Source organism: Leptodactylus fuscus, chromosome 1 (assembly GCF_031893055.1).
Source record: "Leptodactylus fuscus isolate aLepFus1 chromosome 1, aLepFus1.hap2, whole genome shotgun sequence".
Taxonomy (NCBI): Eukaryota; Metazoa; Chordata; class Amphibia; order Anura; family Leptodactylidae; genus Leptodactylus; species Leptodactylus fuscus.
This window is the reverse complement of record NC_134265.1, coordinates 280872732-280895888: the sequence shown is the minus strand read 5'-3', so window position 1 is coordinate 280895888 and position 23157 is coordinate 280872732.

Genomic DNA, 23157 nt, shown 5'->3' with positions numbered 1-23157 from the left:
ATTCCGGTCCTAAACGCTTTATGTGTTCATCCATTTGAACCTTTGGAGGAAAGCTCCCTCAAGTCATTAACCGGCAAGATGGCGCTACTATTGGCAGTAACAACTGCCAAACGGGTTGGTGAACTACAAGCCTTGTCCGCTGAGGAGCCATATACCACCTTTTTCTCTGACCATGTGCAGCTTAGGTTCCTCCCGGGTTTTCGTCCCAAGGTTCCATCCGCTGTAAACAGAAACCAGATAATCTCCCTTCCGGTATTTTTTCCTTTCCCTTCTTCTGCTGAAGAAGAGAGATGGCATAAACTGGACGTGGTCAGATGCCTACAGATTTACTTACAGCGCACTCGCCCTTTTAGGCGAACTGAAAACTTGTTGGTCAGCTACACGGGGAGAAACAAGGGCGCCAAAGCCGCTAAAGCCACAATATCCCGGTGGGTGACCGAGACTATTAAAATCGCCTATACCACCCAAGGTTTGTCGGCTCTAGCATTTCTTCATGCCCACTCAACCAGGGCAGTGTCTACCTCTCAGGCAGAGAAGAGTGCCTTGCCGGTGGATCAAATCTGTGCAGCGGCCTCCTGGGCGTCGGAATCTACCTTCATCCGGCATTATCGCCTGAAGGACCAAGTGGCAGGTTCCACTGCTTTTGCCCATACCGTTTTAAGTTCGGTTATGAGTTAATCCCACCCATCCTGGGGACCTGCTTGCTATATCCCCACATTGTGCCGCTGTTGAGGACGACAGGGAACGAGTGATTATGAAGATAATCTTGTTTCCCTAAGTCCTAACAGCGGCACAAGATTTCCCACCCTGGGAATCATATCTTATGTCTAAAAGCTGTATATAAATATTATGGAGGTACTTTTGTATTTACACGCAGAGGGGAGGTTCTTGTGCCCTCTTATAGGGCCTGCCACGCATCTTATTGGCTAATTAAATATCCGCCTGTCCTACCAGCACACAGGGGCAGAAATACCCCACATTGTGCCGCTGTTAGGACTTAGGGAAACAAGATTATCTTCATAATCACTCGTTCTCTCACCCAGCCAAACAAATACCCTGCTTGACAATATAGAGGGGCAATAACCTTCAAACAGCTATGTGAGGATGGACTTCTATTATTTTTGGAAGAGTTTATCTTTAATTTCAAGGTTTCATAGAAAATATGCATTGATCTATATGGAGATGCCTTCCTAAAGGCGTTAGAGTGTGTTTTCAATTTTCCACCAAGAAAAATCAATAACACCAAGCAGATCAATAACACCAAGCAGATCAATAACACCAAAAATGGGCCTACATCAATGGTATGTCTCCAATCATCTAATGCAATTATTACATATAGTGCACACTTACATAACATGTACTGAGGGTAGAAAAACCAGAAAAATATACTCATATGTCAGTATAAGATTTGGTGTTATTGATCTGCTGGGCACTTTTTGTCTATTACTGTATTGTCTTATTCTTGTGGTATTTTAATATTTGCTTAATAAAAATATTTTTGATATTTTTCTTATAAGTGTTCCTATTTTGAGTACCTCCTGTTAGTGTTTGTGTATGTGGGTTGTATATCAAATGACCATAGACTGTATATCACATAACCATAGACAGACTGTATATCACATAACCATAGACAGACTGTATATCACATGACCATGGACTAATTTTTATCCGGTGGAAGTGAATAGAATAAATGAAAGCAAGCAGAGATGTAGGAAACCATGAGAAGATGATACAGAAAGTATATTGGAATACTGTAGAATTTTTATTACACAAATAATTGCATTTGTCACTCCTATCCCCCCCCCCCAAAAAAAAAAAAAAAAGTATTTGCGGTATGGCGAAAATTGTGCCATGTCAGTGAAGCCTGTAGTTGATGCAGAAGGTCACAGAAGGCAGGTATGTTTTTTCTAATTGTACTTACCTAATTGTAAATGTGGCTCCATATCCCGAGCTCTGTAAAGAATTGTCTTCAGTCAATGCTACCAGTCAGCGGGTAAATGATTTAATAAATGAGACATAAATGACTAACCTTTTAGCGTAGTTAATTTTTTCATGTTCATTTTAATTTTTTTCTGACAAACATAATTACAGAGAGCGAAGCGTACAAAATGGAGTACAGATGGCAATATGCCATATGGATCATTTTCTAACATGCTAAATCTACCCAATCACTTCCTCCACACACTACTAAAGCAGTTCAATGTTCCAGATTAGACAAAGTCTTCGAAACAGAAGACGGCACCTCCTATACTTGTCATTTTATTCCAGATATGAGATAGTAAGAACTGGAATCAGGAAAAACAATCAATACATGTGTATCAGATCAGGAGAGCGTAACATAGATGGGAACAGCTTTCATATGTATGGATTACTATTGGCATTGATTGATAGTATAATGTTACTGGGGTATAATCAGAGCTTACAGTGCTCATATATACTTAGGGCTCTCTATTGTAAATAATGAGATAAGGATATATAACAATGAATTATATGGATATAATATACAGTACATTGTATCCAAGTCCTGATCAGGTAATAGCTAAAAAGAGGATCTAGACTTTTCTTTCTTTTTATACTAAAACAGAGTCTGATCCCAGCAAATATAGAAAGCCAAAAAAATCTAGATGGAATGGACTGTAAAACAGTGTAAATAAGCGTAAATGCTGCTTCCTTTGAATTATACCACATTCTGTAGCTTTGGTTTTTATTTGACTATGCACATTCCTATAAATGGTAATAATGTATAGAATTCAGTAGCGTTAAAATACCTGAATATATGCTATGTAAATAAAGCTACATGTCTAGTCAATAAATTGCTTTGCTATCCTATCTCATATCCCCTCTGTGCATTTCAGCAGGTCCTTGCTAATGTGCTGTACAACTCCCTTGCCAGACAGATCTTTGTCAGATACTAAAAGAATAGGTTAAAAATGTGCACAGATGGTTAGCTTGTTTATGAAATTTCCCACCGACCCCCTCATTGTGACAGTGTTCTAATATTGCACAGTTCCCTAACATTGTGAGGAGACTAGATTGCATACATATGGCATTAGTTCCTCCATTAAGCCTTGGCGCTATATTTAGAAATAGGCAAATGTTTCATTCCATTAATGCTCAGGTGATATGTAATGCCAAGCATGTAATTACCAATGTTGTTGCTAAATGTCCTGAGCCTTGACATGACTCCTTCATCATTCAAGACTCTACTGTTACCTAGTATTTGGAGGGATGACATTCTTCAACTGATTTGCTTTTGTGGAAAAAATATGTTAATGCTATGCAGAAGTATGTATGTAAAGGGCATAAGTTGTCGATTGGAAAGAGTTAAACTCCTGATTTTGGAAAGACTTCAAACTCCTGCTAATGAACATCTGGGAAGATGGGTTGTATGTGGCTGCCTTTTCCATTTATTCGGATGGTGTTGAATTCTGCTGCAGAGCCAGCAAGTGTCTTCATGGCAAACTGAAGAGATTCTCTAATAATATAATGGATTTTTTTTTCTGATTTAGGGCGGATGTAATTGTTCACGTAAAGTGATCAGCGGTACAATAGAGCTGACAATCTATTTGTGACATGCTTAATGTGGAACTTGTGTCAACATGACAAACAGATATAAGTCCCCTATACGCCAAGTAGTTGTCACCCTCGCTAATTAAACAATACTGAATGTCTGATACATGCACAGTCGTAGTAGTAAGTTGTATTCTTACTGTACGCCTTAATACTTTACCATTTATAATAACAGTGCTTGAACTAGTTCTTCTACCAATATTTCATGCCATTGTACTCTGAATATACATTTGCTGATTGGTTATTCACAATCACTTAGGAATAAAAATGAATTACCATTTTAAAGTATTACATAATAATATTATAGTAACAAAGGCTATTAACTCCCACCATGGGATAAAATATATTTTCTTGTTTTACAGCTAACATGGTTACAGTGTTGTAAATCTATAACCTTCCAGATGTTCCCCACTATTGCTTATTTGTCTCAGTGAATGGTTGCTTCTGTAGGAGCATATTGTATTCTTAGACATAAATATAAGTACTCCAAGAGGTCGATAAAAACATTTCCCACCTTCATTGAAGATGTATAAGAGACATACCAAATTCACAACTACTTAAGTGGTGCAAGGTTAATCCACTTTTAAACATACCTATGACTGTAAGTACAGGGTGGTCCATAAGAATGGATACAACCAGATATGGATACACCCAAGGTTTCTGGATCTCACTCCCTTGGACTTCTATCTCTGGGGCCATTTGAAGGCTATGGTGTACTCTGTGAAGGTCCAGGATATGGGGCACCTTGAGCATATCCTTTAGTGGGTTACTGTCATTGCTTCATGTCACAAACATGTCAATAACTCAATAATGAATAATGCTACCTTAAAAATGAGCACACCATTGTTTTTTGTGCAATTCTCCATGTGTTTGATGTGTCACATGACCCCCTTCCCATTAAAATAAGTAAAGTTGAATTCAAAATGGCGGCTTTGTAGATGGCCGCCATGGGCATCACCTGGCCTCAAAGGTTTCTCCCCTCCCATGTATTAATATGCCACAAACAGTAAGGTGATATCAGCAACCTCTTCCATTGTATCTGGGTGTATCCATAATTATGGCCCACCCTGTAGATGTGGAGTTGATGTGTCTCTCATGTATCTTCATTGTAGCTAAAACGGGATTTAACAACTTTTTGTTGGATCTCTAACTTTTACTAATTGATTTGGATAGCAGACACAAGCAGGCAGAGGGGGATAATAATTTGTAAGTATATTGGGGGCATTTATTAAGACAGGCATTTCCTATGCCATCCGTAATGTAGTCCCCAACTGGTACAACATGCGCCTGAATTATTGTGAGGCCTGTGTATCAGAATGCACATCTATGCCAGTCAAGGATTGGCATAGTTTTCTGGTGTAAGTTATAATAAATGTAACAGGATGAGGAATCCATGCCCCAGCCCCCCCCCCCCCCCCCCACTCTTCTACTTTCACAAAAAATGGTGAGCGAAGGGATGTGGCATATCTTTGCACAAGAAAGGGCTGTCCGCAAAATATCTGCCACATTAACACCCATCTATGCCAGAAAACTGGGGTAAGATGGGTTAATAAATTCCTCCCATTGAGTTGACCTGGTGATCTGACCTGGAGATTTTTTTGTATGTATGTATTATTGTATGTAAGAGAGCCCCTTTATTGAATTATTATTATTATTGCATTTTTATAAAGAAAAAAGTTATCTGCCACCCATAAGCCGGGTGAAAAGTAAGTATAATAATTGTATAATCTATAAAACAGTGTTTAAATGTGAATATAGAAAAAATTATATTTTAACTTTGGTTTAAAATGTATTATTTTACTGGCTGCAGCATTCATTAAAAAAGAAGGAAGGAAGTAGATGAATCTCATATGGAGCAATGAACCTAAGTGATAAAATCCCCTTTTTCCACAGCAGAGTTGGCACAATGGCCTTCAGCCAACCTTAAACATGGCCTACACACAATGCTTTTATATATTGAGGGGCTTAGATATCAATGATAATATTGCTTGTAATATAAGAAATGGGGTTAATAGATCTTGTAGTGAAGGGGTTATGGTAATGTCATAGTGCTTTATAGTGGTCAGACATTAACACCTGATATTCCTGGTGTTCTGCATTGGTAAACTGGTTAGAAGTGTTATTTGTGGTATTCTAGGTATTTAGTGGACTAAAGACAGTTCTCAAAGCCATGATATATGAACATCAGCCCAATATCTGCTCTATGTCAGGTCAGTATGTTTATGTTAAACTTACAAAATGCTAAATGAGCCTCTAATATGGATGTATTCTGGAAATAGAGATAACGTAAAGCTTAACAAACAGTCAACTGGATTTTCGTATAATATTTCCTAGAATGTTGCTACTGAAGTTGCTTTATGGAAGTGAATTATACTTCATTTTAAGAACCTCTCAAATAGAGATATTGATTCTTAGGATGATGGAAAGGATTCATGTTGGTTAGATTTTTATGGTGAAGTATATTACAATGTGAGATCTATGAAACATACCATAGGATGAAGGAAAGCATGGGGGTTCATTTATTAACTAGATCAAAAGTGACTGCCATACATTTACAGTGGACACTCCAGGTCCCTAAAGCTCATACCATAATATAAGCATGGGCCCTAGCAACTGCCTAAGTAGGGAGGCAGCTGAATATCTGGTCCCCCATTGTCAAAAACTGCCAGGGACCCTGTTTTCTCTGTTTTCATGTACTCAGGACTGAGAGCTGCCACTACCTTTATCTATCCAAAGGGTCAATCCTCATATAGCTATGGAGGGGTGCAAATGTAGCAATCACTACCAGCATCTTCAGCCTGATGAGGCCCAAATGCCTGTCTACAGCATAAGAAGACACCAATATCATAGTTTGCACATGGTAAATTACACCTCTGGTCAAGTGACTGGTCATATGATCTCTGGGTTGCCACAAGAATGAGGCTGATGTTAGCCCTAACAGTGATAGTTGTCACTGCAACAGGGCTGTACAAAACAGTGTAAGGTCCATTTCACATCTGTGTTCAGGCCATTCCGTTCTCCTCTCCGCATGAAAAATGCAGAGAGCTGTAAGCAGCACTTTTCTCTCCGCATTTTTTGTTGTGGAAACCACACGGACCCCATTATGGTCTATGGGGTCCACGGGTTTCCTAAGGTAACCACTTTTTAATGCTGGTTAGGTTTCCATTCAGGGGGTCCCCAAGCCGACTCCCCAAATGGAAACCCATGTGCAGATGTGAACCGGGCCTCAGAAATAAAATGAATTAAAGTAAAAAAAAGCAAGAATGAATAAAATATAAAAATGCAAAGTAACAACCCTCCCCACAAGAACCTATTACCCTAAATTGAAATATATGAATTTTAGAATTTAGGTAGAAAGTGAAAAATACTAATAATGTCCTATTTAAAAAAAAAGTTGTTTTTTTTTGTATTTCAAACTACACTCACCGGCCACTTTATTAGGTACACCATGCTAGTAACGGGTTGGACCCCCTTTTGCCTTCAGAACTGCCTCAATTCTTCGTGGCATAGATTCAACAAGGTGCTGGAAGCATTCCTCAGAGATTTTGGTCCATATTGACATGATGGCATCACACAGTTGCCGCAGATTTGTCGGCTGCACATCCATGATGCGAATCTCCCGTTCCACCACATCCCAATGATGCTCTATTGGATTGAGATCTGGTGACTGTGGAGGCCATTGGAGTACAGTGAACTCATTGTCATGTTCAAGAAACCAGTCTGAGATGATTCCAGCTTTATGACATGGCGCATTATCCTGCTGAAAGTAGCCATCAGATGTTGGGTACATTGTGGTCATAAAGGGATGGACATGGTCAGCAACAATACTCAGGTAGGCTTTGGCGTTGCAACGATGCTCAATTGGTACCAAGGGGCCCAAAGAGTGCCAAGAAAATATTCCCCACACCATGACACCACCACCACCAGCCTGAACCGTTGATACAAGGCAGGATGGATCCATGCTTTCATGTTGTTGACGCCAAATTCTGACCCTACCATCCGAATGTCGCAGCAGAAATCGAGACTCATCAGACCAGGCAACGTTTTTCCAATCTTCAATTGTCCAATTTCGATGAGCTTGTGCAAATTGTAGCCTCAGTTTCCTGTTCTTAGCTGAAAGGAGTGGCACCCGGTGTGGTCTTCTGCTGCTGTAGCCCATCTGCCTCAAAGTTCGATGTACTGTGCGTTCAGAGATGCTCTTCTGGCTACCTTGGTTGTAACGGGTGGCTATTTGAGTCACTGTTGCCTTTCTATCAGCTCGAACCAGTCTGGCCATTCTCCTCTGACCTCTGGCATCAACAACGCATTTCCGCCCACAGAACTGCCGCTCACTGGATGTTTTTTCTTTTTCGGACCATTCTCTGTAAACCCTAGAGATGGTTGTGCGTGAAAATCCCAGTAGATCAGCAGTTTCTGAAATACTCAGACCAGCCCTTCTGGCACCAACAACCATGCCACGTTCAAAGGCACTCAAATCACCTTTCTTCCCCATACTGATGCTCGGTTTGAACTGCAGGAGATTGTCTTGACCATGTCTACATGCCTAAATGCACTGAGTTGCCGCCATGCGATTGGCTGATTAGAAATTAAGTGTTAACGAGCAGTTGGACAGGTGTACCTAATAAAGTGGCCGGTGAGTGTATAAGCCTACAAACTCTAAAACAGCGCAAATTATGTATGTCAAAATGCTACGGAATACACAGTTCTGTTCATATAACAAGCACCAAAGAAAAATTGCATGACTAGCCCAATATATAAAACAATTATAGGCAATAAACTAAAATTTTTGGGAGAAGTCTTCTGTAGTTGATACCTTTATTAATGGCTAACTTAAAAAAATGATGACGTATTGCGAGCTTTCGGGAACTACTAGAATGGTCCCTTCATCAGGCTGGTATAACACAATATCTGAAGGCAAGCAGAGGAATAGAGTGTTAGATGCAAAATAGATGGAAAGTAGATAACATGTTATAATATGTCATCATTTTTTTAAGTTAGCCATTAATAAAGGTATCAACTACAGAAGACTTCTCCCAAAAATTTTTATTTCATATCCACTGGCTAACACGGTACAAAGATATTTTTCTTTGGGGACAACACGGTGGCTCAGTGGTTAGCACTGCAGCCTTGCAGCGCTGGAGTCCTGGGTTTGAATCCCGCCAGGAACAACATCTGCAAGGAGTTAGTATGTTCTCCCTGTGTTTGTGTGGAATTCCTCCCATTCTACAAAGACATACTGATAGGAAAAAAACATGTACATTGTGATCCCTATATGGGGCTAACAATCTACATTAAAAAATAAAGATATTTTTCCTTGGGCAATAAACTAAAAAGTAAAGATGGCAAAACAGTGTCTGGTCCTGAAAATCTCAAATAAATAACCTTTCCCCAAATGAAGACTTTAATTGTGATATGTTAAACATATGCATGAAATGGAACCTCAGAGCGTTCATGGGAAATGTATTTTTGAAGAGACGCAAACTATCGCCTTCTCATATTTATACCGAAGCGTAAAGTTCTGATGCTGCTTTACAGGGTTGGGTCATGGAGAGATCATGATCATTGAGAAAATAGAACATTTTACATCCCACTGCCTGAATGTCAAGTTTTCCACCCTTGTGGACTCTCTGATACATCTGAATGTTATCCACAGGATATAAAAATCATCCCTATGGCAAATGTGTTGACGTTTCAAAGTACTTTGAATGTGCTTCAAAAACAACAAAAAGCCAAGTCTAAGTGAGCGGCTCGCTGCTGTTTTACTGCATTGGTTTTATCACATGCTATTTGATGTATTCATAGGTGAATGAGAGAAGAGAAAAGGAATTTACCAAAGGGGTCATTGATTTTTCTGATTCCCAAACAAATAAGCGGGTAAACACTGCAAACAGGCTGCTAATAAAGGAAGATAAACATATTATTTCATAGTTTGTGGTTCAGGTTGAAGGAGTATCTGTAACTGGTCTGTGTAAAATAAAGATCACTAAGGGGCCACACGGTGGCTCAGTGGTTAGCACTGCAGCCTTGCAGCGCTGGAGTCCTGGTATTTAAATCCCGCCAAGGACAAAAAACCATCTGCAAGGAGTTCTCCCCGTGTTTGCATGGATTTCCATCCCATATTCCAAAGACATACCGATAGGGAAAATGTACATTGTGAGCTCTGTGTGGGCTTACAATCTACATTTTAAAAAAAATAAATAAATAAAATAAAGATCTCTGAAATCCCTTTTTATTAGAACCACCTTTATGGATTGAGATGTCCAGTTCTTGTCTACCTGAAAAGAAATATTCCTGACCCTGGAATCACACATGAAGGAATTGTAGGGGCAATTCTTTTTAGCCATACATAACAGAGGAGAATTGTCACAACCGCTCCAACCAATCAGTGATGTGACGATGAGGCACCATCTTATGGGTATGAGTATCTTTTATATATCATGAACATACAGTATCACAATAATATAGTATCTGTAGTTTCAGTGCAATGAGGCGAGATTGAGTGCACTCTTTACACTCCATTCATTTCAATGGGGGCACCAGAGATAGTTCATTTGAAATTATTACAGTGGGGCACATGAGACCTGACTACCACTTCATTCAGAATGCAGTTCTAAATTAACCCATTCTTCTGATTAGTGGGGGTCTGAGTGGTGGAACCCCAGGATAGGGGATAATTTGCTAAGATAGGAAAGCCCCTTTAGGCTAAGGTTCCACATAGTGAGCCGCAGCCAAAAAGCACTGTGGAAATGATGGAAAATGTAAACGTGTTGCACTGTTTTTCTGCAGCACTTTTCACAGAAAGTAGAGTTTTCCTCTGCAGATTTCCTGCACAAATATACCTATACGTTAAACGCCTTTCTGTGTGAATAACTGACATACGACAACACAATGTTTCTGTAATCCCAGCATTCCTGTTGCACATATTTTTCTGCAATGTGTGAATGGCATTAGCCAGAATCCCATTCACTTTGCAGGTACTGTAAAACACTGTGATTTTTGCATTATGTGGGGCCCCAGCCTTTAGCACAGTCTTTCTTTAAACCTGTACGTTTGGATAATTTGGCTAAATTCATGCTGCTAATATGGTATACTATGGCTATATACCCCAGAAAAATCCCTTATGAAATACTGTATGACGATATGCCCATAGACTTGCCCACACTGGGGAAACATACATCTAAAAGGTGACATTTAACATACATTTCTACAAAACCTGTGCTGAAATGTTATCTGCACATTTCAATGCAACTCTGTATAAAAAAAAACATAAGCACATGGTATACATTGCGTTAAAGGTAACAGAGCTTTTCTCGGCATCTGATACTTAGAAAATGGAGCAGGAAGGAGATAGTGCTGTTCTCTGTGTAGTGGTCAGGCCTGGTACTGCAGATCAGCATCCATTCATTTGAATGGGACATAATGTGCCAATACACAAAACATTCTGCTTTCTGCTCCATTCTCTGTGTATCAGTTGCTGAGAACAGCTAATCAATGGAGTTGTCAGACACCCACAGATCTGATATTAGTAACCTGTTTTTAGAATAGATCATCAATATCTTAAGCCTGGAAAACTCCTTTAGGCTAAGGCCCCACATAGAGAGCTGCAGAAAGACCATGGAAGAAATGCATTGTATTTTTTTTCTGCAACATTTTTCACAGAAAGTCTGCAGAGTTTCCACTGTGGAATTTCTGCCCATATTAAACCTATACTGAAAATGCCAGTGTTTCCGAAGGTATAATTGACATGCTGTGGTTTTGAAAAACACAAGCATTTTTTAAGTCACAGGTTTTCAAGTGCAGATTTTTTTCTGAAATGTGCGGAGGGGATTAGTCAAAATCCCATCCACTTTGCAGGTACTGTAACATGCTGCATTTTTTGCCACAGCTGTGATTTGGCAGCGTGGAGCCCCAGCCTTAAAGGACCACTGCAATCTAATGTTAAGGTCACCCATAGGAATTTGGCACTGAATTTGATGCAGGTTTTTAATCCACCTTAAATTCTGTCTGAAGTCCACCTCCCATTCATTTCATTTGGAGACAGTGACAGATTTTTTTCTGCTAGCAAAAAATAGAAATCCTGCTCATTCTTCAGGCAGATTCCACCTGACTTGTCAATAATAGTTGTCGTAGTTATTTGGGGCATTTATTTTGTCCTGAAAATTGGCCCCATCAGATTTATCACAAGTTAGGTGCACCCTCTGCTGCTGAGGTAGTTATGAAGAATCATACAACTTATAGAAAGTTGCATTTTTATTTTTATTTTTTTTGAAAATTGTTTTTTGAGGAAAAAAATTGTGACTTTTTTTCTTTTTTGTGTTGCCTTTCACACTTTCCGATAAAGTGGTGGAGCTATCTGCCTCATCAGATTTACTGAGACAACATGGACCAGAAGTTGACTCAAGAGAAGCGGCAGGAGATGCGCTCACCTGGAGATGGTATTGAAATCCAACAAAACTTTAATTAAAAATAGCCACACTATGCATTTTGGGGTGTGTACCCCTTTTTCAAGTGTTTGATAAAATACAGTGAGATACAGCGCTTTCCAGATTTACTATCATTTACACAATCTCATAGCTGGCATAGAGCTGAAGGAAATAGCCAAGTACAGTACAGGGAGGGCATTGAGGAGAAATGGTGAGAGCGGGATTCTAGTGACCAGTTTGGATCCCAGCGTGGAGCATCTAGGGATCACCTATACTATACATATGTGATAAATGTCCTTAGTGGGACAATCTATATATCTCCCTTATATCTTTCTATGCAGTAACAACATGACAACTTATTCCTCAACATACAGTATGAAAGCCAGTATAAAGGAAATTTCTATGCACAAATGAAAGACAAATCAGCCATACACAAATAAGAGACAAAGAATACAGTTTATTTATATTTATCGCATAACAATGCACAATGTATAAGATCATATAGTTTACACTGGAATGTTTTGCACATATAACATAAAGATGTATTGCAAGAAAAAAATCTATCATTGTGAATTGCAGATCTGTAGTCTGGCTTTGGGTGATTTATAGACTCTTCTATTAATATGGAAAGAACCCTAACACAAAGGAAAGCATAGCCTATTATTCCCAGCAGCATTTGTTTAGTAAAGTTGTGTGATGTGGAGGCCTAGCCCAGGACAGGCACAATTATCAATCTACTCACTGGGTCATATATTCTCACAACACACCAGCTCTGATGGAAAGGCCCCCATATCAAGCCTGTCTCATAATTGGGTTGGGTTTCCTTATGTGCCTGGAAATTAGGTTTCTGAGGGTAGGATCATGCTGACCTAATGCCTTCACAAAGAAATCAGATAAGTAAAGCATGTTCTGTTCGGAAAAAAAAAATAGTCAGGAGAAGCCGCTGCATAATTTAACTCTTTCACCATTCACAACCACACATTTGAACAAAGAAACATATGAGAGAACAGCATCTCATATTCCGCACCTCTGCTTTTTGCACGCTGCTCTTGCTGTGCTCTTGAATGTAATTTTGCCCATTCTGTCCCCAGTTTGTTGCCTAAGGCCACTGGCATTGTGAGTGTTTGTCATTTATACCAACTGGGCTCCTCGATGAGAATCTGACCCAGCCACTCATCTGTCAGCACTGTCTCATTCCTTTTATTTACATCTGTCTTTAGCATTCTAATTATCTACTTTATTACTTTAGCCTGGAGGAATACCGTAAAAAACAACTGATATGAGGAGGATCCTACTAACAATAAAACTGCCTAAAATCCCCACTGCATATTATCCACAGCACTTGAGAATATTTGTGCTGCCAGATGACCTCAATATGTCCTTAAATTGATCCTGTTATAAGTTTTCCCATTTTCTAGAATCAACTTCATAGACTATGCAAATTGCTGCCTCAATTTTAGCTCATTTTTATGCTACAATTATATACTAATAATGTACGTCATTGCCGTTCAGCATAAGATATTGTACTCGCTTACAATTTGTTTCTGTGTCTGAACCGCTGTACAATTTATACAAAGAGAACACTTCAATGTAAAATTTTAGATATTTTGTTATGACCCAATTTTATTTTTTCTGTAATATTGAATATACCTTTCTCAAAACTGGATTTTTGGATATTATGCTTCTATTACTTATTCAGTCTGCAGAGTCCAAATCCCATATAATGCTAAAAAAAAAAAAAAAATACAATGCGTAAAGGACTGCAGGTTCCAGTCATACTCACCTCAATGTTTATGAAAATTCTGATGATGTCATAATTTCTAAGAAAGGATTTTACAGTCCTAGAATTCCCTGTAACTACCTGCATTATTACAATGTGAGCTCAGATTAATACCACAGTACTGAATACGTAGCTGTAAATCAATACTGTAGGTTATTGACCTGTGTGCATATCTCTGACCACAAATAAATCATTCTCTTCTTTAGACTGTTCTTGTGTTTAACAAATATATTTTATATTCACTAATTCATAATTAAAATATTAATTGAAAATAATCAATTTTGCCATCATTGCATGTAAACACGTTACTAGATAGATAGATAGATAGATAGATAGATAGATGTAAATAAATCATATCACCTAGTATTCTTTAGTTCACGGGTTTCAATGCAGCACCACAGCCATAGCAGCCACCTTTCTAGCAAGCTGCAATAGTTTGTTATATCAGTGCATTCTTACAATTAGGACAACATTTCAATTGCAGAGCAGAAGGCTACAAAATATCACATAAGGAAAGTCAAGGAAAAGTCATCTGTCCTCAGCTTTAATGTTGAACCTTGACCTCCAACCTGCCATTAGTGCAACAACTGGGAGCATCATTGATTGGCTTACAACATGCATAAAATCTGTGCAACCTGTATTGTTGCACAAGGCCCTAGTAGGTAAAGGAGCCCATTCATCTACTAGAATACTTGTACGGTCATGGTCCCATGTAGCAAATTGCAGCTAAAAAAAAAAAAACGCTATGGAAAACAATGCAATGTACTTGGGTTTTTTTCTGCATTGTTTTTTATTGAGTTTTTGCTGCATTTTTCTCATTTTTTTTTTCCCCTTTTCAAGTATGGGCAGGTTAGCTCTGTAGAAGCAATGGTGCGGACCCAAACAGTCAAAACAGGGACACAAAACATGCAGCAAACTGGTTTATTTACAAAAAAAACCCCAGGAGAATAAATAAATCTTCACTTCATGCACAAGTAAGCAAAACAACCTACAACCTTAACTTCAGGCAAAAAAATAAAACAAATTCCTGGTCGTTCGAGCAAGTAAACAGAAATTATAACCTAACTATACGTGTGGCTTACTACCAACTACATGAAAAACTCTAGCACAAATTGGTCTCACCAGACTCAGGGCTACAGGACAGACCCAGCCACTTCCTCTCCTCCTAGGATCTGCCCTGAAGTGCAGGCTCTGCAGGCTTTTATGGCTCAATAACATGCCTATGACCCACACCTGGGCTGAGGCCTACTCCAGATCCGCAAGGGACCACACATAAGTCAGGAATCTGGGGCTGATATAGCGGGATTCCAGCACTTTGCCTTCCACCCTTCCAAAATAAGTAAAATGCTCACAATTCCACAGCTAAAATGAACATGCTGCGTTTTCAATAACGCAGAAGTCTTTGAAAACACAGCTATTTCTGCAATGTGTGGATAAGATTAACCAGGATTTCATTCACTTTGCTGTTACTATAACGTTATTTTTTCTGAAAAAACGCAATGTTTCCACCATGTGGGGCCTTAGCCTAGAATACTGATCTAATGAATTTCATGGTTGACAATTACTAATTAATTGATAGAAGGGGATAAAGTGGATGCTATGTAATTAGTTACTAAAGAGTAAGGGGTCCATAAAATGTTCTTACACAGGGTCCTCTACTATCTGCCCCCCATGGTTCAGGTTATAGCTCATGCTACCATGTTTTTCCTGGATAAGTGACTGTCTGGTTTTGGTAAATGCTTGCTGCCAAGTCTGTTACGTAAAATCCATTGAACGTCTTTGAGATTAACTGGAACAATGTCCAGGATTTATCATCAATATTAACCCCAACCACAAGAATGCAAATACCAACTATGTTATAGAGTCTAGTTCAACATTTCCAAGTTCCAAGAAGATTCAGGCCTGGAGGCACCAACCTCATAATAATGAAATAAAATACTGAACAAGCACAACATGAGGTGATATTTTATTATCCCTATGGCCATATTGTTTGTGTAATATAAAGGGGATCTCTGGAAAGAGAGCAAGAATTAATGAAGAAACATATCGGGGTATTTGCCCTGATCGATGCCTGTACACTCGTAGAAGGATGTTGGAGCTCATATTTAACTACATGGATATGATTTCAGAAAGCAAAATGACCGCCAGTACTGTCCTCGGTGTAAAAGCTGTCCTAGGACTGGTTCCTTGTTGCAGGAGGGGCAGTCGGATGTAGGGCTGAACCTCCCTTCTCCGCTGCTCCATAATACTGATACTGCAGCCATAGTCAGTGCTTCAGAAGTCCTGTCAGGCTGCTACAAGGCCTGAACAGTAATAAGCAATAAGCCTTGCGCCCCAACTCTGCCCCCTTCAGCAGCAGGGAACCCATCCTAGAACTGGTTACTCACAGAGGGCAGCACTGTCGGCCATGTTGTTTTTATAAACACACCACTATAGGCAAAGCTAGCTCATGCATATTACTAAGAATATGTAGTCATCTATATGGCTAAATACCCTGACAGATTTTTTTACTTAGGGTCCATTCACACAGAGTTTTTTGGCAAGGATTTTGGCGCTGAAAATGCAAGTGGAAAAAAAGCCTCCAATTGATTTCAATGGGTTCCTTTTTCCAATAGCAGAAAAAGGAACCCATTGAAGTCAATGGGAGGCTTTTTTTTCAGCACTGATTGTTACGCGGATTCCACACCAAATTCAGCACCATTTTCCTCCGTGTGAATGCACCCTTAGGCTTCGTTCCCACGGAGTAACGCGCCGCTCATTCTGACACGTAAACACGTGTCAGAGTGAGGCGCTTCAAAACAGATCCCATTTACGTGTCAGAATGAGCAGCTGGTTACTCCGTGGGAACGAAGCCTAAGGGTAAGACCGCACGTAGCATCACATTTTTTCCCATAGCACTTTTCACAGAAAGTCTGCAGAGATTTCTTCTGTGGACTTTCTGCTTCCATTATAGCTATAGGTAAACCACCGCTACTTCTGTAAGTATAATTGATTTCAATGTGTTACGCATAATAAACGGAACCCATTGAAGTCAATGGGATTCTGTTTTGCAGTACTGATTCTTATGTGAGTTATCGTGCAAGAATCAGCTCCACATTACTCCATTTGAATGACCCCTAATACATACCTCCCAACCGTCCCGATTTCCGTGGGACATTCACGATTTGGGTGACATGTCCCGCGGTCCCGGTTGGAGGGAGGTATGTCCCGATTTCAACTCAGATCTGCGTCCAGAGGACGCAGATCTGAGTTGAACACATATGCGGCTGAAGCAAGGAGCTGACACAGGTCAGCTCCTCGCTTCGCCGCTGCGTGTCTCTCTCGCTGACACATATGCGGCTGAAGCGAGGAGCTGACCTGTGTCAGCTCCTCGCTTCGCCGCTGCCGCTGGCTCCTGGCTTGTAGACGCGATGTGTCACATCGATGTGTCACATTGCATCTGCAAGCCAGGAGCCGGCGGCAGCAGCGAAGCGAGGAGCTGACACAGGTCAGTACCTTCCTTCAGCCGCATGTGTCAGCGAGAGAGGCGCGCAGCGGCAAAGCGAGGAGCTGACCTGTGTCAGCTCCTTCTTTCAGCCGCATGTGTCAGCGAGAGAGGCACGCAGAGAGCGGCGAGGGAGCGGAGGAGAAGGTAAGTTTAATGTGGAGGTGGAACGTGAATCTGGGGGCAGATGAAGGAGAGGACGGCATGACACTGGGGGCAGAGATGGAGAGGACGGCATGACACTGGGGGCAGAGATGTGGGGACATGAATCTGGGGGCAGAGATGGGGGCCATGAATCTGGGGGCAGAGATGGAGGGACATGAATCTGGGGGCAGAGATGGAGGGGACATAAAACTAGGGGCAGAGATGTGGGGACGTGAATCTGGGGGCAGAGATGGAAGGGGGACATGAAACTGGGGGCAGAGATGGAGGGACATGAATCTGGGGGCAGAGATGGAGGGGACATGAATCTGTGGGCAGAGATGGGGGGACATGAATCTGGGGGCAGAGATGGGGGGGACATGAATCTGGGGGCAGAGATGGAGGGAAATGAATCTGGGGGCAGAGATGGAGGGGACATGAATCTGGGGGCAGAGATGGAGGGGACATGAATCTGTGGGCAGAGATGGGGGGACATGAATCTGGGGGCAGAGATGGGGGGGACATGAATCTGGGGGCAGAGATGGAGGGAAATGAATCTGGGGCAGAGATGGAGGGGACATGAAACTAGGGGCAGAGATGTGGGGACATGAATCTGGGGGCAGAGATGGAAGGGGGACATGAAACTGGGGGCAGATGAAGGGTGTATATGAAACTGGGGGAGAGATAGAGGTGGGACTTATAATTTACGGGTGACTGTAGGAGGATTATATTGTGTGCGGGCACATGAAAAATTAACGAGTGAGTGGAGTCAACACAAAAGCGGGCGGGGCAAAATTTGCCACAGCGCGCTACGCGCGCCGCACATTTTGTCCCTCTTTCAGTTCTTCAAAAGTTGGGAGGTATGCCTAATATAGAAGAACTCCATCTCTTCTAGCAAGGAAACTCTACTATGATACTAGTTTAATGTGAAGTTACTTTTTTTGGAAACCTTCCAGACTTTTGACTAAACGTGTATTCCTACTATGTGTCTCTTTAGTATTTTATGTTTCTAAAGTATTGTGCAATGAACTGTCTGTCACAGTTACCTATCGTTCACCTCTGCGTTTGGTAATCCATTCAGGGGGTCCCCCTGAACAGTATACCAAACGGATTGCCAAGTGGTGTGCAGTGAAAGTACATGGACCCCATAAACTATAATGGGGTCCATATGCTCTCCGTGTGCTGCCCACACAAATCATGCGGACATGAAAGTAGATCTCGAAGTACTTTTTTGTCCGCATGTTCCGTGCAGTCACCGCATGGGGTCCATGTGGTTTCACTGCACACCGCTTGTGGACTTCCCAAATGGATTACCAAACGCAGATGTGAATGCGGAGTTACCTTTAAGTATCTTCTGTGAGTTTTTGCAGACAGATTGTTGTATGTGGAAAAACGCCTCCCAACTCTCTCATTCATTTCAATGGGAGTCAGGCAGAATTTTTGCTTTAGCTGATTTTTTTCACCTAGAATAAAAAAGAAGCATCCGGACCTTCAGTAGGATTCCAACTTTCAAAGCCCATTGAAATAAATGAGCAGCAGAAATAAACCATAATGTTTTTTTTTTTCAGCTAGAGGAAAAAAATCTGATCCTGACTCCCCTTGAAATGAATTAGAAAGTTGGGGGGCAGTTTTTGATGCAAAATTTGAGGTGGATTCCACCTCAAAATTCACCTGCAAAAAAACTCTGTGTGAACATACTCTTAGGGTAAGTTCACACAGAGTTATTTGGTCTGGGTTTTGAGGTCGTATCCTCCTCAAAACACTGACCAAAAAGACAGCTCCCATTGAAATCAATGGGAGCCGCTCAAGTCTTTTTTCCGGGAACCATTTCATTGGGCCTAATCCGGAGCAGAGTGCAAGGCTGGATGGCGGTGCAGTGTATCGGCTTTCAGTCGCAGCTACCCATTTTTGGATCGGAACCTGAGGTGGCCTCCGCCTCAGGTTCCGACCCTTAGGGAGGGTTCACACGGTGTAACGTGCCGCGTGATATGGCACGTGGACGCCGCGTGACCTTTTGCGGGCCGTACACGCTCCCATTGATTTCAATGGGAGCAGGGATCGTATGCGCCGCGCTAGTTTGCGGCCGTGATGTTGAAATCAATGGGAGCGTGTACATCCCGCAAAGGCTCCCGCGGCGTAGACGTGCCACATCACGCGGCACGTTACACCGTGTGAACCCTCCCTTAGGGTAAGCTCACACAGAGTGGAGTATGCGACTGGATGTCGGTGCACTGCGTCAGCATCCAGCCGCAGCTACCCGTATTTTGGTCCGGAACCTGAGGCGGCCTCTGCCTCAAGTTCCAGACCAAAAAACTCTGTGTGAACTTACCCTTACAGTAAATTTATCTCCGACATTTGGATGTTTCTGTATGTATTGTATTAATGAGCTGGGCTGTCCTGGGTACTGGCCACACTTCATACAAAACTCTGTGATATGCCTAATGCAAAGTCTGGAAGGAGGGCACCAGACTCATGGATTTGAAGGGATTATTCCTGTGTCATGTTGTCATGTGCATTATGCATAACACAGTGTTAGTGTGAATGGTCCTTTAAATAAGATATAAAGCCATATTACTATCAGGAGATGTTTATTGCTGATGGTTTCCAGTAGCAACAGATGTTTGTAAAATAAACTTTAAAGCTAAAACAGCAAAAAGTGAAAACAGCCAGCAATGTAAAACAATGAACTGAAACTGGTTGATAGTTGTAACATATATATATATATATATATATATATATATATATATTTATTATTTACTTATTTATTTATTTTAAAAGCTCGCTTGGTCTGTTACAGATCAGAGAGCTCTTTGTGTTTGATATAATAAGATGGTTGGATAATATACATAGTGTAAAGACAGGATTGTAAAAATCCATGGTTAGAACCTGTGCAGCTTGTGTGGTGAGCGGCTTCCTCTTCTTCCTGGTGACTTGTCCACTGAAGGCGATGAATACTTGCTCTTCCAAACTCATCTAAATTACATCAATAACAGCGCGCAGTCTTTAATGAGCTCTCAACTTTAAAGACTTGAAGGATATTAACAAGCCGCTTGACAAATGGTGCTTAGAAGCACATTAAAGACGCTGCTAATGGAGCGCATAATGACGGCTAATTTTCCATCAGATATAAATTAGAGCCCCAACAGTTATTTGCCTTAAGGACTTTATGTAAATGATTCTGTTCTGTATAAACTGGGAGGCGAGGATTGCCATGCCATGTTGGCAATGCTTTTGGATATGATTAATAGATCTGCAGCACAAACGGACACACAACTAAAGGCACATCCATTTCACAAAGACATTTACACAACTCATGGTGCACGCTGCTCACTGGGGCTCACAAGGCTCTCCAGACTGTCATAGTGGGCAGGTTAACAAATCATTGAACATTCTCTTTCATCATTGGTATTATTATACACAGGCGCACCCTGTCCCCATGTCATCTTGCCCCTTACATAAGCTGTACATTAATACAACATGATACTGTGTACCATGGGACAACAGTCCATGACATACAGATGAGTAGATAACATTGTGGTAAGGAACATTTCAGACCTATTTAGTCTACTTTAACCAATGAGTGAATGGGGAAGATAAGATGGATGACTTCACTGGACATTTCAACTCAGAATAGGTTTTAGCAGAGTTCGAATGCATCAGAGGGGTTAATGTAATAAATCCAATAAGAAAATGAAACTTTGGTTCGCAAAAATTATTGAATAACCCAAAGGAAAGAAATTTTATAGCCCCCAATACCACATGTACGAAAAAAAGAAAAATGTGCCCAGTCCTGAATTGGTCAATGGGGACAATGGCTCTGACAGACTCCCCATAGGAAATACCATAACTACTGATGTGGAAATGCCAACAGCTGGAAACCCATTCCCATAATAAAGTTGGCATTCTCTCTGAACAGAACCTCTTTTAACCATGTTCTGTGAAGAATACTACAACTTTACTCCAACTGTGCTATATTGCAGTACCTTCACCGTGTCATGTCAGGGGTGGGCATAACTGATATGTGCATAACCAGTCCTCAGAACAGCAATACAGAACTGTTTATTCAGGAAACTGTCCTATCGAGGTGAAACTGAGTTTTAGGCTGAGGCCCCACATTGTGGAAAAGCAGTTTTTTTTGTTGCAGGTTTTGCTGTGTTTTTTTGAGCCAAAGCCAGTAATGCCTAAGCAACGGTGGGGCCTGAGCCTAAAGGGGTTTTCTGTGATCAAAACATTGGTGGCCTGTCCTTAGCATAGTCCATAGTCCATCAGTATCCAGTTGTGGTAATCTAAGGCCTCGTTCACATCTGGGTTTGTATTCCGTCCAGGGGAGTCCGCATGGGAACCCCCCCAAACGGAATACCAAATGCAATTGCAAGCGCTGCGCAGTAAAAGCACATGGACCCCATAGACTATAATGGGGTCCGTGTAGTTGCCGCCAGATCTCTGCAGGAATTATGCGGACAGGAAAGTAGTTTACAATCTACTTTCCTGTCCGCATGATTTGAGCGGGCAGTGCGCGGCAAGCACACGGACCCCATCATAGTCTATGGGGTCTGTGTGCTTTTACTGCACAGCGCTTGCAGTTGCGTTTGGCATTCTGTTCGGTGGTTCCCCATGCGGACTCCCCAAACAGAATACCGAACACAGATGTGAACAAGGCTTTAATATTGGTGCCCCTGCAGATCAATTGTATAAAAGGCTGCAGGACTTGCTTTAATGAGCTCTTTGGAGCAATGAGCGAAGCAGCAACTTCTTCATTGCGCCAAGAGGTCAATTGCTTATTGACAAAAATGGTGATATCTCAGCAATGGAGGCACCAATTCACAAGGGGAAAACACTGTTTAATTCAGGTGACCCAAACCTGTTGGGTTGATATGTGAGCTCTGCTGGCAGACTCCCTTTAAGTGTTACAGTCCATTCAAACCACAGATTGGGATGCCAAGATTCAGACCCCTCAGATGTTATATTCATTCCATATCCTAATGATAGGTCATAAATACCATGATCACAGAAAACCCCTTGAAGATAAGGCCCCATGTAGCAGGCTGCAGCAAAAAAGTGTGGGAAAAACCGCAGTGGAAGTGCATTGCATTTTTCCTGCAGTGCTTTTCATAGAAAGTCTACAGAGGAAACCTTTCTACTTCAATTATATCTATATGGAAACTGCCAGGGTTTCTGTAGGTATAATTGACATCCTGCAATTTCCAAAAACGCTGGGTGTATTTTTCGGCAATGAGTTGATGGGATTCACTAGAATCCCATCCACTTTGCAGTAACTATAAGCCACTCCACATAGCGAACCACAGCCATGCTGCAGAAAAGACCATTGTGGAAATGAATTGCATTTTTCCGCAGTGCTTTTCACCAAAAGTCCACAGAGTTTACGCCATGTGAGGCCCCAGCCTGAGTCTAGTCACTCCTGTGTTGACAGATACAATGGGGTTTATGTTAGACAATAGTTGGGCATATTACATATGAGTAGTGCTCCTCCATAGTTGCCAGCTCTTTATTCTCTAATTTGCCCCACAGAGGAATTGACAATGGCAGTCCATAGATTTGTAAATGAGCCCAGTGTTATAGAAGTGTGCAGTGTTACTACATTGTGTAACAGTCTCACTTTATTAACTTTCTTCTTTTTTTCCTTTAACCTGCTGCATTGATTCTGTAGATTGTATTTGTATACCTTTTATTTAATATCTGCACAAAATACCCGATGTGTTGAGTGCCATCCATTTATAATAAGCACAGCATTGTCAATC